Here is a 13,825-nt window from a genome sequence, read left to right on the forward strand (position 1 = left end):
AAGATAGCCTTTGTGATGAGTATTCTATGTAAGTGTGCGTGTGAGATTATATATAAATAGATAGATAGATATATGTTTTTCTCAATGTTCTAAATCTTTTAATTAAACAAATATTACTTAGTTCTTATGCTTGCTAACAAGTTAATTACAGTAATCCCTGTACTGGAAGCAAGCTTTACCAACTTCTTTGTCATTATATAGGCAACTAGGAAAAAACGGGGTGCAAGCATGGATCCAGACTGGGGTGATAAGGACGATCACTTCTCCCCCCCCCCCCGAGACCCGGATAATATGGAAGAATAAATCTGTCTATAAGATAGTAGTGACTAGCAATAAACAATAAATTGCTTTTCTCACACATGACACTGGATCCGTGAGTGGGGGAAGGGCACCGCTTGGACTAAGGCCGGCCCTGGTCTAGTGTATCCTACGGGCAAGGACTGAGGAGGTTACAATCCTATTTCAGCAACATCATGCCCAGATATTTTGTTTGTTTCCTACTCAAACCAGGGATCTTTCTACACATTTTTTGTAGGATCCTGTTTGTGAAAATGTTCTTTATTTTTGTGAAAAATATCATTAATTTTGTGGAAAACAAAATCTGGTTATTCTATCACAAAATAAATGAAATGCCAAATTTATGTTTTTATTTGTATTTTGTGAAAAGTCTGTTTTTCAGATCCAGAATTTTGTGAAAGGTCCGGAAAACTGACCCAACTATTGGCTGGATAGACCCCCTGCAAGCATGTTTTCCATCCCCCATCCTATTGATCAACAGCCAGTGGGCAAAGCCAGCTTTTGTTCTCATTTTGATAATAGAAAAAGAGAGAGATTGTGTTTAAATATACCTTTTCCCCTTCTGAGTAGTATAGGAATATGTATATGGGGCCGTTCAAGTATTACGTGAGCAAATTTTTAGTCATTTTTGACCCCCCCCCCCCCCGTCAGCAAAACGCTGACCCCCTCCCCCTTGTCAGCAAAATTTCGTCATCAGCTCTGGCCCTCTGAATCCTAACTCATATTTTCATAGAGGGTGGTTGATGACGTAAGCATTATCCAAACCCCCCCTCCCCCCTTGTCATCCAAAAGTCAGCAAATCGGAAACCCCCCTCCCCTCCCCCCCCCCATTGATGATGATGTAATACTTGAACGACCCCTATAGTATAAGTAACAGAAAAAGATTACTTCTCTTTCTCTTAGTTTATTGTTCTCCATCATTGTTTGTCGCAATATGCTTCAAAATTCTTTTACTACTCAAAATTTTTTGTTGAGTGAAAGCACTCCTTCAAATTATAGGTATTTTTTTAATATATTTCTCTGTTTTTCATTTTAAAACCCCTCTTTTTTTCACAAAATTACTTTTTAAAATTTTGGAGAGAAGTGAAATCACTCTTCAAAATTATTTTTTCAGATAACATTGTTCTTCAGTAAACTCAGAGTTGGAGGAGGATGCACTATCAACTGCACAAAATTGGAAAAAAAAGCCTTCTTGCAAAAAGATGAATTTTACAGAGAGTTTGGTTATTCCCTCTGCCAATTATAATGTGGATCAGTGAAATTTATAAAACCACAGAAAATGTTAATGGGTTTATTTGTAAGCTTGATAATGACATCAAGCTTACTAGAAAAATTCTGTAGAAGCATTTATTTTCAATTGTTCTGTTACGATTTAGCTATAATGAATGTCTGGGGCAAGTAGAGTGTAATATTTAGCAGTGAAGATCTTTCTTTCAAACAGAGCACGACTCAGGTCTATCACCATCTATGGGTGATTTACTACCAAGTGAGTTGTGCGGGAACTGTAACTGTGTGTGTACCTAACAGTCTGAGTGCATATGTAGTGTTGTGTTTGATTTTTCAGTTCTGCCATCTATATTTCAGAAGTGAAGTGAGTGATGTGTTATGATTGAATTACTATTTGTACTGTTTGTAGGTCTGTTGCTCTCTGTGGCGAGACTTTTTAAAGGGGAGATCAGCTCGCATTTGCACCTTGAAGTTGGAAACCACAGAAAACCAACTTCAGCTGAACACCACTATGTTGACGATGGGGTTCAAACCCGGGACCTCACAACGTGAGTCCGTCACTACGATCACTCGACCACCACAGCTGCTGCAGTGAAGATCATTAAACATAGTTGAACTGGCAAATCTTTCTTTTGGCAAACCTTTTGATTGTATGTGTTTTTATTTATTTATACAATATTGCTTGGCTGAGGCCTATACAAAGGAATGCGGTGAAGTTTGACAGAGACGACTGATGTTACAAAGGAAATCAGAAACTGTTGTACAATCAATAATGTTTGACGGGAGGTTGTTCCAGTCGGTTATTGTTCAAGGAAAGAAGCTAAATTTGAAACAATCTGTGGATGCGAAGATAAGTTTAAATTTTTGTGAATAGTTAATTCTTTTTGGAAAGTATGAAGCTGGAGTTCAAAAATTTGAAGTGTCGATATGAAAATGGCCATGAAGGATTTTGAAAAGGAAAGATAATCGAGAGATATATCTACACGTAAAAAGCGGTTGCGTATTGAGTTAATGCTTGAGTTCAGTGATGGAGGCAGAGGATGACCAACAGTTAAGAATGAAACAGGCAGTTTATTTTGCCAGATTTCACAGTCATATGAGAGTACAGGAAGGATATAGGTTTGGAAGTAGAGATGTTGTTAATTCAGTAGAGTTTAATAGCTGATGCAAAACTATAAATAGGAAAGAGAAAATTCAACTGCCCTTGTGGGGAATTGAACCCACATCCTTTCACTTTCCGGGTGAACGTCCTATACCACTAGACTACAAAGGCAACGAATATCTCAATCTTTCCTTGGAGCTCATGTGCATTGAACGGGACCATACATGGACAGTCTGACCTAATTTAGGCTAAAGCTCACAATTCATGGTGCCTACCATCATGGAAAAGTCATGGAATAAGAAAAAGGTCACGGAAAATTTATAAAATTTGGGCAAAGGTCACAAACTTTTTACATCTTAAGTTTTTTTTTCCTGAATCATTCTATTTTTCCAGGGCATTCAGTATTTTTGTCTTTTTTTCTCCAAGCTTTTTTTTTCCGCTGGGGTGGAGATGGGTAAACAAAAAACAAGAAAGGCATTATCTGTGAATGTGTATATTGGGAAAGGGATAGGTGATATTATGGGGAAAAAGCATATTATATTAGGGGGGGGGGAATACAGTTTAGCTGGATGAACAAAAAGAACAAATTTTTCTTTCTTATTTTGTTGGGTCCTTTTAACATCTACAATATTCCCCTGAAACAGAGGATGAAAGACTTATTGAAGGCCTTTCGCACTACGACTGGGGTCCAGTCATCTGCCTCGGGGAAGCAATTTATGGCTTTCAATAACTAGCGCTTAGAAATTGTGAGATCTTTATACTTTTACACATTACCAACCAATCAGAGTTAAGCAACTATGAGGCCATGGAAACGTCACAGTAAATCACAAGCCTACCACAATTTTTGATCCATTTGGTGCCACCATATTTCCTGGCGACATTTAATAATTGATATACTATATTCTACTCTAATCCGGCATCCATGATTGGTACAGTGGGAAGCTCACGGGACACACAAAACATAGGTTGTGAGTTAGATTCCCCTTCAAACCCATCCAAAAAAATTTTTTCTTTTTACCATCTTCGTTTAAAAAATTTAATTTCTTATTACATTTAATTTATTTTAAACGTTCCACAGGTTAAATGTGATTTATTTTATTATAATTCACCAATAATTTTCAGATGCACGGGAATGATGGTGGAAAGTTTTTCCCAAATAGTGAATGTGGCAAGATGGGAATGGGTGCCCCCCCGTATAATAAGTTATTGTTTATTGAATCATTAAAAAATGCTTTCATTTTTTTTTTCTGATTTAATGCAAATGGGGTTTAGCTGCATCAAGTTGACAATAATGACGACTCACGAAGCTGGGACCTGCTATAATTTATTGATTCATAGGGTGCCGACCCATTCCTTTGTTATTGGTTCATAATGAAAAGAGATTCATTAGGAAACGAAACATAACTTGCGTTGCGGCAACCCGCTGTATTTATTGCATGTCAATATCATTATTATCATTATATTATAGTACTATTAAATTATATGTCATTGTAACATTATCGTGTGAGCAATAAAATAAAAGTGAAATCGTTAATAGACCCTGGTGTTTGGCGATAAGTTGCCAAACGAATGAGCCAGATTTTTTTACAAGAAATTGCCTCTCCTCATATTACTTATATTGTGATGTTTCTATGATGTCGTAGTAGCTCGATTTTGATTGGCTGATAATGTGCTCAAGTATAAAGAGTACACAATTTCTAAGCACTAGTCTTTCAATACAAAAGCCATATAATAATGACAGAATAGGAGGTTTTCTCCCCACCAACTGTCTTCCTTTGAAATTTCCACAAAAGTAGAGGAAAAAGTGACTCCAATTGCTGTTTGCAGTTTATGCCCAACAGACTTTTTATTATCTTTCACCTTAATTATCTGACCCTGCATGGGGACCCAGTCATAGTGCGAATGCCCCTTTGGGAATAATATTGGTTTCCATATGAGAAAGGACATGACTCTCACATTGTGCAGCAGGGCCCCTAGGCCGGATCTTTAGCGGTTCCGCAAATCCAGAGTTTTCAGGGGGGGGGCCCTCTATAGTGAATTTACAGCAGGAAAAACAATGATGGTAATTGTCCGTGGCCTCAAGGCTATAGCCCTACTTTCTGGGGGCCATGAGAAAGGACAGCAATTTTTTTTCCATGAGGGAAGGAAGTTGTGTTTGCAATTATATACTTTTTTTGTTACTGCAATCTTTACCGACTAGCTATAGCAAACGACAAATGGTGCAGTAAGTGCATGTGACTGAAGGAGAGAGTTTGAAAAGATAAATCCCGAACTAGAATAAGGTCTGTGATCGAATTGACAAATCATTCGCCATTAATTGTTTTGCGACACAAAGTGTGCAGCATCGCAGCAGGGCCGTACCTAGGATTTTTGCCACCCCCACAATTCCAAAATTCTACAATTTTAAAACAGTATTTTTGTTCCCACCTAAAATGGCCGTCCCCTAAAGTTTGCCTCCCGGTGCAGTTTCCCCCGCCCCCCTTTTACTTCCAACCCTGCGCTGCAACGCGCTTGAGGTATTTATTTGTGTGCCTATCTATGCTTTGAAGCAATTTTTTAAAATGAGAAAATCTGCCAACTATTCTGGGCAGCTGCAGAGGAATCATGAATTAGGCTAGGGAATCGTGGGTGACAAAACTTTGAGAACCACTGGAATATGGTGACAAACTTGCGATCTAGGCCGACGATAGAGCAAATAACAAGCGTATGATATTGGACTTCCAAATACATGAATAGGAATATGTGAAATCCATCTTCCCAAGATTGGGCCCTTGTTTGGTTCAATATCCTTCTCCCACATCTTGCAGCAGGGCCCCTAAGGTGAGATTCTCGGTGTGAAAAGGCAGTTTCTTCACGATCCTCTGTATAGTGGGGCCCACTATTGTGTGAAAAAATAATAATCAAGAATTATCTTGGGACCTCGAGCTGGAGCCCTGTCAGCCATTATTGTGCTTCCCTGCTCGAGTGTATGGGTCATTGACTGTCTGAACTGGAAAATCAGCCTTGCAGTATGTGTTTGCCCTCACAATGGTTTCTTCTATGAGGAAAGTTTTCTCTAATTTTTTATTTTACCTTCGCCGATATGTTTTGTCTGTGCTCGGTAATGCAATCAGTAAAGAAATTGGCTCATTTGTGGACATTCTATTTGGATGGCATTTTCTTCTGATGCACACCACTATCTGTCGTGCACATCATTTCCGACTGCAAACCGCCTATCTTGGCAGTCAGCGCCAATCGTTGAACTGATGAGACAAACTGCTTGTCACTGCTCAACGATGTTCTAGGCTCTTATGCTGTTTTGAGCCCACTATTGCTATGCGTCGCAGTGCTTCGATACACAACATGGCCATCGTGCACACGACTTAAAACTGTTAATAGAAGTTTCGAACCCGGCAGGACGCATTTTCAACATGTGCAAACGCCCCCACAGAGTTTGTTTCAGAAAGTTTCGTCATAGGTGCCAAAGGAACTTTGATACGACAGAAACATTGTTGGGTGGGAGAAAGGTGTTTCGAATTAGTTAGTGTTCACTCGTCTTGAACATTATAAATAGCAAATTTCAATTTCTAAATAAATTCTGGGGTACTAAGAACTATGTCACCTATTATCATGAGTGCTCGAGCACCCACAGCTTCCATGGTCTCAACACCACTGAGAACTCTGTTCTAATTCTCAGTTGTAATTGGCTTTACTAGATTTCATTTGTATAAACCATTGTGTGCACAAAACAAAATGACTGGTGCTGTGAAATGAACGAACTCAAAAATGAACGAATTGAAAATTTTCACAGTAATAAGACTCTGATAGAGATTTGATTTGTGTTGTGAGACAGAGCTTACAGGGAGATACATGGGAACCTGAAGGGGTTGCAACCCCCCCCCCCCTGCATAAAATATTTGTATGGTCTATCAAAATACATTGTGTATATATGTATTGACATCATTATCATGCTCCATGAAAAGTTGCAAAAGATTAAAATTTATTTCTTATCACGTTTCTATAATGTAAATTCATTCACATGCCCCCATTTTATTAACACAAACTTGTCTAGGGGGTCGCAACTCGCAGTTTGGGAACCACTGATATGAAAAAATCATCCACCATGGTTCATTATGTCAAACGAGAAAAGGTCACCAAAACGTCACCAAATTTTGCTTTTGGTATGTGGTAGACACCCTCCAATTGGTAACACTGTCACCAGATGGCGACTTATCCAAGGATGACGTCACTCTTCTCTATCCATACAAAGGTTTTTAACAGCTGGCTGATGTGAAGATATATGTAGGAAAGAGAAAACTCAACTGCCCGTGGGGGGAATTAATCCTATGTCCTTTCCGCTTTCCGGGTGAACGCACTAGACTACAAACACAACGAATATCAATCTTTCCTTAGAGCTTGTGTGCACTGAACAGGAACGTATATAGACGGTCGGATCTAACTCAGGCCAAAGCTGGCCAGAGGGACACCAAATCAGTCCAGAAAACATCAAACATCAAGGAGCAAGACACTCCCTACTTATCTCACTCAGTAAATCTATAGTGAACAAAAGTTTTATAAATTAGGTCGGTCTCTGAGCCCCTGGGTTCTCGAGTGTAGTGAACCTCACTACACTTGTTGTTGTTCTCAAATTGTCCTATTTCTATTCAAGGCTGTCTCAAAACATGGGCCCTTGGGCAAATTGCTGTTCTTTGGGTTCCGTACTTAGCTAGAAGCAGGGCTCCCACTCATCCTACTTTTCTTACTTTTTGGTAAAATGTCCTACTTGCTTGGTTTTGTCCTACTTTCTAGTTTTTGTCCTACTTTTCCTATTTTTTTTACCACAAATCCTATCAACAAAATTTGTGTAATTGATTTTAATTGAGCAGAAAATTATTGATATATTGCCAAATATTACAAATGTTGGAGAATGCAATTAATGATTCTGCCAAAGCAGTAATTGTATCATTTTTAAGGTAATTTGGAGGGGGAGGGGGTGTATGTGGACCATTTGATTAATTTTTCATTTGCTTAGTTTGAGGGTTCAACAAGTATAGTAGTCATTAAAAACTTCTGTCTGGATGGAAAAATAATTTTGTATTTATTACTTCATGGTCTTGGACAGTAACTTTCATCATTCAAAATTATGGTGCAAATAGGTGAAACAACAGTTTGCATTTCAAAGCAGTTGGATACGTAGGCGTATTCTAGGTTTGGTGATTCTGATGCTACCCAATAGCATTCAGTTGTCTTCTGTATTTTTAAAGCATGAAGAGGCATAAACAATATTTACAATGCTCAGCAAAGAGCTAGAAATGGAAGTGCTCCATTTGTCAAAAATGATTACACTGGCATTGAACTGTAAAATATGAGCAAAACAGTAAAATTTAAAAAATGATGAACAACACAGTAAAACTATCTGGTTCACCTTGTCTTATTTACGTCGGATCTTGTAATTTACACATTTTGCATTGTGCTTTTGACAGTGGTCTCGAAGGTGCGTCATTCTTAAAAAACTTACGTCTTCGAAATTTACTGTGCCTTGTCGAAGAGAGTTGACAAGCTCTTCACTTTGGAAGACTCCAAAAAAGAATGTGATATATGTGAGGAGAGACTGCAAAGAATTATCTGTGGTTACTAGTGCACTGTTTTGGCCAAAAATTGGTTTTGTAACCAAGCCATTTGTCATTTTGTTTTGGCTTGACTGAAATAGTGCTGGGGAAAAAAAAGTTAATTAAAAATTTTTTTTTGCAAATAAAATATTTTTTTTAGGAATTTTTTTCCATTATGCTATGATTATGTTGTCTAAGGGGGTTACCCTCCCCCATCCTACTTTTTAGTCCTGCATTTTCCTACTTTTTCTCATTTTTTGAGTGGGAGCCCTGTAGAAGTAACAGCTTACAGCAGAGGTCTTCAATTTTCCAGATACGGTGGGTTAATTTGGACTTCCCATGAAGCTTGCAGGCCTCCAAATCTTGTGATTTAGTGACATCTTATTAGAAGGGGCCAATAGGGTGTATGCTCTATCAATGCAACATTAACCCATTAGCTGCCACGATCCCCATTTGGGGATTTTGGAATTTTACATGCTTTCCATTTACAACTTTTTGTACATATATATAACTTATCCTGCCAAAAATTTCAAAAAAAAATTTGGCAATTAATAGGTTAACGTAATAATTTATTCAGTGAGCCTAACTGATATTTTTCAATGTTGAAAATAATCGTTTAGACGCAACAGCTGCCATCAACAATCGATTATTTTAAATTGTGAAAATTTATACTCTTTTTTTCTTTTTTTTTCAATGATATATTCCAATTTAAAAGTTGCATGGCAGCATCAATATCTGTGGGTGCTTTTTCCAGAGCGCCCAGTAAAAGTATACCAACCTGTGTTCCCAACCACTCCTTTTTTCCTTTCCCATGTTCTAACTACACCAATGCTCTCTTGTTTAGTGCCTATTCTGCATATGGGGTCACCCTATAACCCGTTTTATAGACACTATTTTATTTTAATTGACACTTTTGAAATTTTTATTTTATTTTATCAATTCATTTGATTCAATTCAACGACATTAAATTGATATCAAATTCATTTGAAGAATCAAATTAACGACTTAAATTTTCCTTGAGAGGCACATTCTTTTACACCCTCTTCAGGGGCCGCCTCTGTTAATTATAGCTACCGGGTGATTTCATAATTCCCCTTGCCACCTTTTACTGTGGAACCATTGATTCTATAGGCATGCTTCCAATTAGAAAAATCATCCAAATAACAATTAGATCTCAGATATGTCATTCATTTTGCAAGGGGTTGTATAGTTTAAATAAAAATTGTAACTTTTTGTACGGTCACCCTGTCCTAAAAAAACCCAATTAAGAAATTGTTGCTCTGTATTTACTGAGGCTAACAAAAAAAAATTCTATGTTTCCAAGTGCAATATTCCTTGAGATATTTGAATTCAAAAATTGGTGAAGAGTTGGGAAAGAAAAGCATAAATGAGGGAAAGAAGCATTGTATGTTACATTATAATGTTCTTTACCAACTTTTCTGATTTTTTTAATTCAAATATCTCAATGAATATTGCACTTGGAAACGTGGAAATTTTTTTGTTGGCCTCAGGAAGGACAAGGCAATAATTTCCTCATTGGGTTTTTGACTGGGTGACTGTATAAAAAGTTCACATTTTTATTTTGATAACTATACAACCCCTTGCAACATGAATGCTTTTTCTAATTGAACGTCTGCCTCTAGATCAGTGTTTCCCAAACTTATTCAGCCCATCGCCCCTTTTCAAAAACCAAATTTCTCATCACCCCCTTGGAAGTGACTTTAAAGATCCACACAAAAAAATTTAAACATGCAGTGACAAATTTTCGAGTTTTTTGCATCGATATGTTTTTCTGCAGTAGGGTAGTATAAAAGTGTTAAAAATTCTAAATAATTACAGTAAACTTTCAACAGATTACAGTCAGGGTTGGCAGGTTTTTGACACATGGCAGTTTTTGACGGTTTAAACCGCAGTTTAAACTGTCACGTCAAAAACCCTGCGTCAAAAACCTTTGTCAAAAACTGTCAAAAACCTCAAATATTGCTTTTCGATATAAAAATTCCCAATGAAAATGCACACGTTAATTGCATGTAATGTTTAAAGTGACTATGTTATACAAAGAATAAATATTTAATAAGATTCTAAAATAATTTTCTACTCCCGACAGAATTATTTTGGACAATATATGGTTTTTTTTTCTTATAAAATTTGAATAAAGCATAACATGAACATTGAAGGGAAAACTATGGAACGATTTGACATTCTTTGATTCAAGATAATTCTTGACCTTCCAAAATTTCTTCAACTGCTTATATATATGCATTGATATAAACTATCTGCTGTACTCTTTTTACAACAGATAAGTGTTTAAAAAAGTTTATTACATCATGTATGTAATGTTGATTTCTGTTATTATTAAATTATCTAGATAACCACTGATACTTAAAACAATACTCTTATTGCACATAACATTGAAATATATCTAGCGATCAAAATACTAAATTGTAGGACTAAAATGTCATTTAATTTGGCAATGCTAGCTTGTATATGTCAAACTTGTTTTATTCTTACTTTTGCACTATGATATGGTACATTTACTAGTATTTATAATGCAATGGTTTTCCAATTGAAGCTGTATTCAAACATGCAAAACAAATGCTTTGGGTATAAAGTCTTGTCAGCTCTGCTTTGGTTGAAAATACTCTTTAAAGCTGTGTGAATCTAAGAATTTAATCACCCTGATCTAAGAAATTTTTAGGAGAAAATAAATGAGTTTAGTTAGTGCATTAACAGACGCTGCGTTAGAAATTTTATATGGAATAAAATTTTGGGCAGATCAGAAAATTTAAAATATCAAAATATATATTTTTCCTCAGTAATTATAATTCTGAATATAAAACCCTTTAATCTAAATAAAAATAAGTATTTTGTTATTTAACATATCTATCAAGTTAACAAAAACTATTTGACATCATTGACAGAGGATTTTGATAGTTTTAATACCAAGTTAGTTTCTGGGGTCAAAAACCTAACCCTGATGCCCTATCATACATATTTTGAATAAGCAGTTCTAATCCACTTAACAAATTGAACACAGGTAATGAGTAGCTTAGATAAATAAACCATAAAATTATATTTTATATGTTCTAGACTCTTATGTTGAAGAATTCAAAATTGCAAATTATAATTAATATTTTGTTTTAATTATTGTAATAAATTAAATGTTTAAAAATAAAACATTGTAATATGCCAAAAAGTAAGTTTTTCATCATGTTGTATACCTATTATGTTCAAAACATTATCAAAAGGCATTCATTTAGGTTTTTGACGGTTTAAACCAGTTTTTGACAGTTTAAACCAGTTTTTGACAGTTTAAACCAGTTTTCGACACTTGTCATGTCAAAAACCCAACCCTGATTACAGTAAACTTAAACAGCTGAACAAAAAAAAAATTAACAGATGCACATATTTACATTGATTGCAATCAAAGTAATATTCGCATGGCACAAAAATAATTATATTATTAATGAAATTATTTTTTTTTTAAAAACACAGAAAACGACAATTGTCACTTAGTTTTAATAAAAATAATTTTATTATTAATAGATATTTTTTCTAAGTGTGGTGATTGTCACTTAGTTTCACTGAGCAGCATTCTCAAATCCTCACAACTGAATATCTGTAGGTGCTTTTGATTTTTGTTGAATGATTTGTGACTGCGTTGAAACGTCTCGCACCTGAAATTTTTTAGCTACATTAGAACCTCTCAATAACGGACACTCACAGGATCGAAAATTTTCTCCACTAACGAGGAATGTCCGTTAATGGATAGTAAAATAATCAGTCGCATATCCGGAATCCTGTTGATGTGATTCAAAAAGTGTTCGGTAACCGGAGGTGTCCACTAACGGGGAGTGTTCGTTATGGGAGGTTCCACTGCATATCCCATTAATTCCAGGTACAGTATTTGCTTTTGCAACCAGAAAAATTAATAGCCATCTTCAAATTTGAACTTCAGGCCCTCTTTTAATGCTATTTCTGTCAATTTTTCTTGTAAATGTGATAATTGTTATTGTTGAAGATTGAAAAAAAAATTACTGAAAATTGTTATTTTTATTCAATACAGGTTATATATTTCATTATAGATTATAAGGATCTTTTCAGAATGATCACGTTATATAAAAAAATATTCTTTCAACTGCGCTCCCCCCCCCCCCCCCATTGTCAACTGCACCTCACACATTCCTGGAACAATTTAAATTAGATTTAGCATGTGTTTACTCCTATGAAATCACATATTTGGAAATTTTATTTTACATGAAATTATTCTCACCAACGAATGTTGGACTTGAGTGTTCTATTTTGACATAGAGTACACAGAGTAAGGTGTTGAGATGAGTTGAGTTCCGATGAATTTATTATTAGGTAATGTCCAATTAGAATTAGTGTTGCTGTACCGCACTAGATACACAATCGTGTTTACACTTTCTGAAGCATGAGTCGGCAACCAAATTTACATGCCAATCTGGTGCTTTATGACTTTTCCCCTTATCAGAGATCGACCCCGATGGGACAAGCGTCCCAGGTATTTCGTTGTTGTCTTTTTTTGTTTTTCTAATCACTAAAATACTGCCAAGGATTATTTCATTTTTATCTTTGTACTGTCGATTCAATTTTTACCAATGTTGTACGTTTGCTATTAAATATTTTTATAATTTACGATAGTAATAATCCTTTTCCTGATAAATCAAAGAAGGAACCAACGATAAAGGCAAATAAGGAGGAAAAAGCCATGAGTTCCTAAAGCGACACACTATAGGTGAAGTCTTCAAAGGATGAATACAACTGCTTTCGAAGCTACTCCAGGGATCACTTATAAGCAAAATCTGTCATTTAATGAAATGTGGTACATAATAATTCATTTTGGTTAGCAGTAACACTAATAAGGGATTTGAACTCGAAATGTTCAACAATAAAGCTTGTGAAAAAAAAAAATCTAAATTCAATCATTTAAATAAATTCATTTTTAAAATTATCAATCAAGCCGCTCGTAAGACATTCATTGTTGTTTTAAATAAAATTTTGAAACTAATTCGAATGAGAGTATTTTCTTATTATATTGCCTTATATATATTTTCTGTTATGTTATTTCGGGTGTGAACGATTCCACAAGAGAAAATGCAGTTTTTGCCGAGCAATGTCACAAGATAATGAACAAATTAAGCAAAAGATGTCTGGTGTTTAATTTTGTTTATTCTCTATCCAAAACATTGTCCAGGTATTATTCCGAGTCAGAGTGACCCTAATTCCTGCCTTGCCCAGACTCCTCGTGTCTAGGTTTGGCTCCGGCTGTCTGTAATTTATCTTTCAAATCAGCAGCGTTACTGCAATATTATTTAGGTCCAAATTTGTGGAAAAAAATGTAATTTTCCATAATTTCAAAAACTCAGGACTCACTTTTTTCTTGATTAAAACTGGTAAGCATCAACGGGAGTAAAATCATTGCAATGTATTATTTTCTTTTACGTACAATTCTGAATGAATCTCATTGGATATTTACCATTGTGTTATGAACATATCAGAAATCTTGTTAGATCACAACGAATTTCAACTTTCACCTCAAACATTGAAAGAAAAAAATTCAGATGAAACCACGTTAATTAAACGTAAA

General features: G+C 35.6%; 1 protein-coding gene and 1 non-coding gene across 6 annotated transcripts in view; one reads left to right on the forward strand and one right to left on the reverse strand.

The window, feature by feature from the left end:
• The window catches only part of LOC149065437 (pre-mRNA splicing factor CWF19L1), a 104,385-nt gene that overhangs the window by 46,549 nt on the left and 44,011 nt on the right, over positions 1–13,825 (forward strand). The gene's annotated exons all lie outside the window — the stretch shown is intronic.
• Positions 2,724–2,797, reverse strand: TRNAS-GGA (transfer RNA serine (anticodon GGA)). Its single transcript has one exon. It is a non-coding gene; the product is annotated as a tRNA-Ser (tRNA).

The sequence above is a fragment of the Pholcus phalangioides genome, unplaced genomic scaffold (assembly GCF_987345545.1).
Source record: "Pholcus phalangioides strain wild (caught in Gottingen) unplaced genomic scaffold, Ppha-v1.0 ptg000039l_1, whole genome shotgun sequence".
Taxonomy (NCBI): Eukaryota; Metazoa; Arthropoda; class Arachnida; order Araneae; family Pholcidae; genus Pholcus; species Pholcus phalangioides.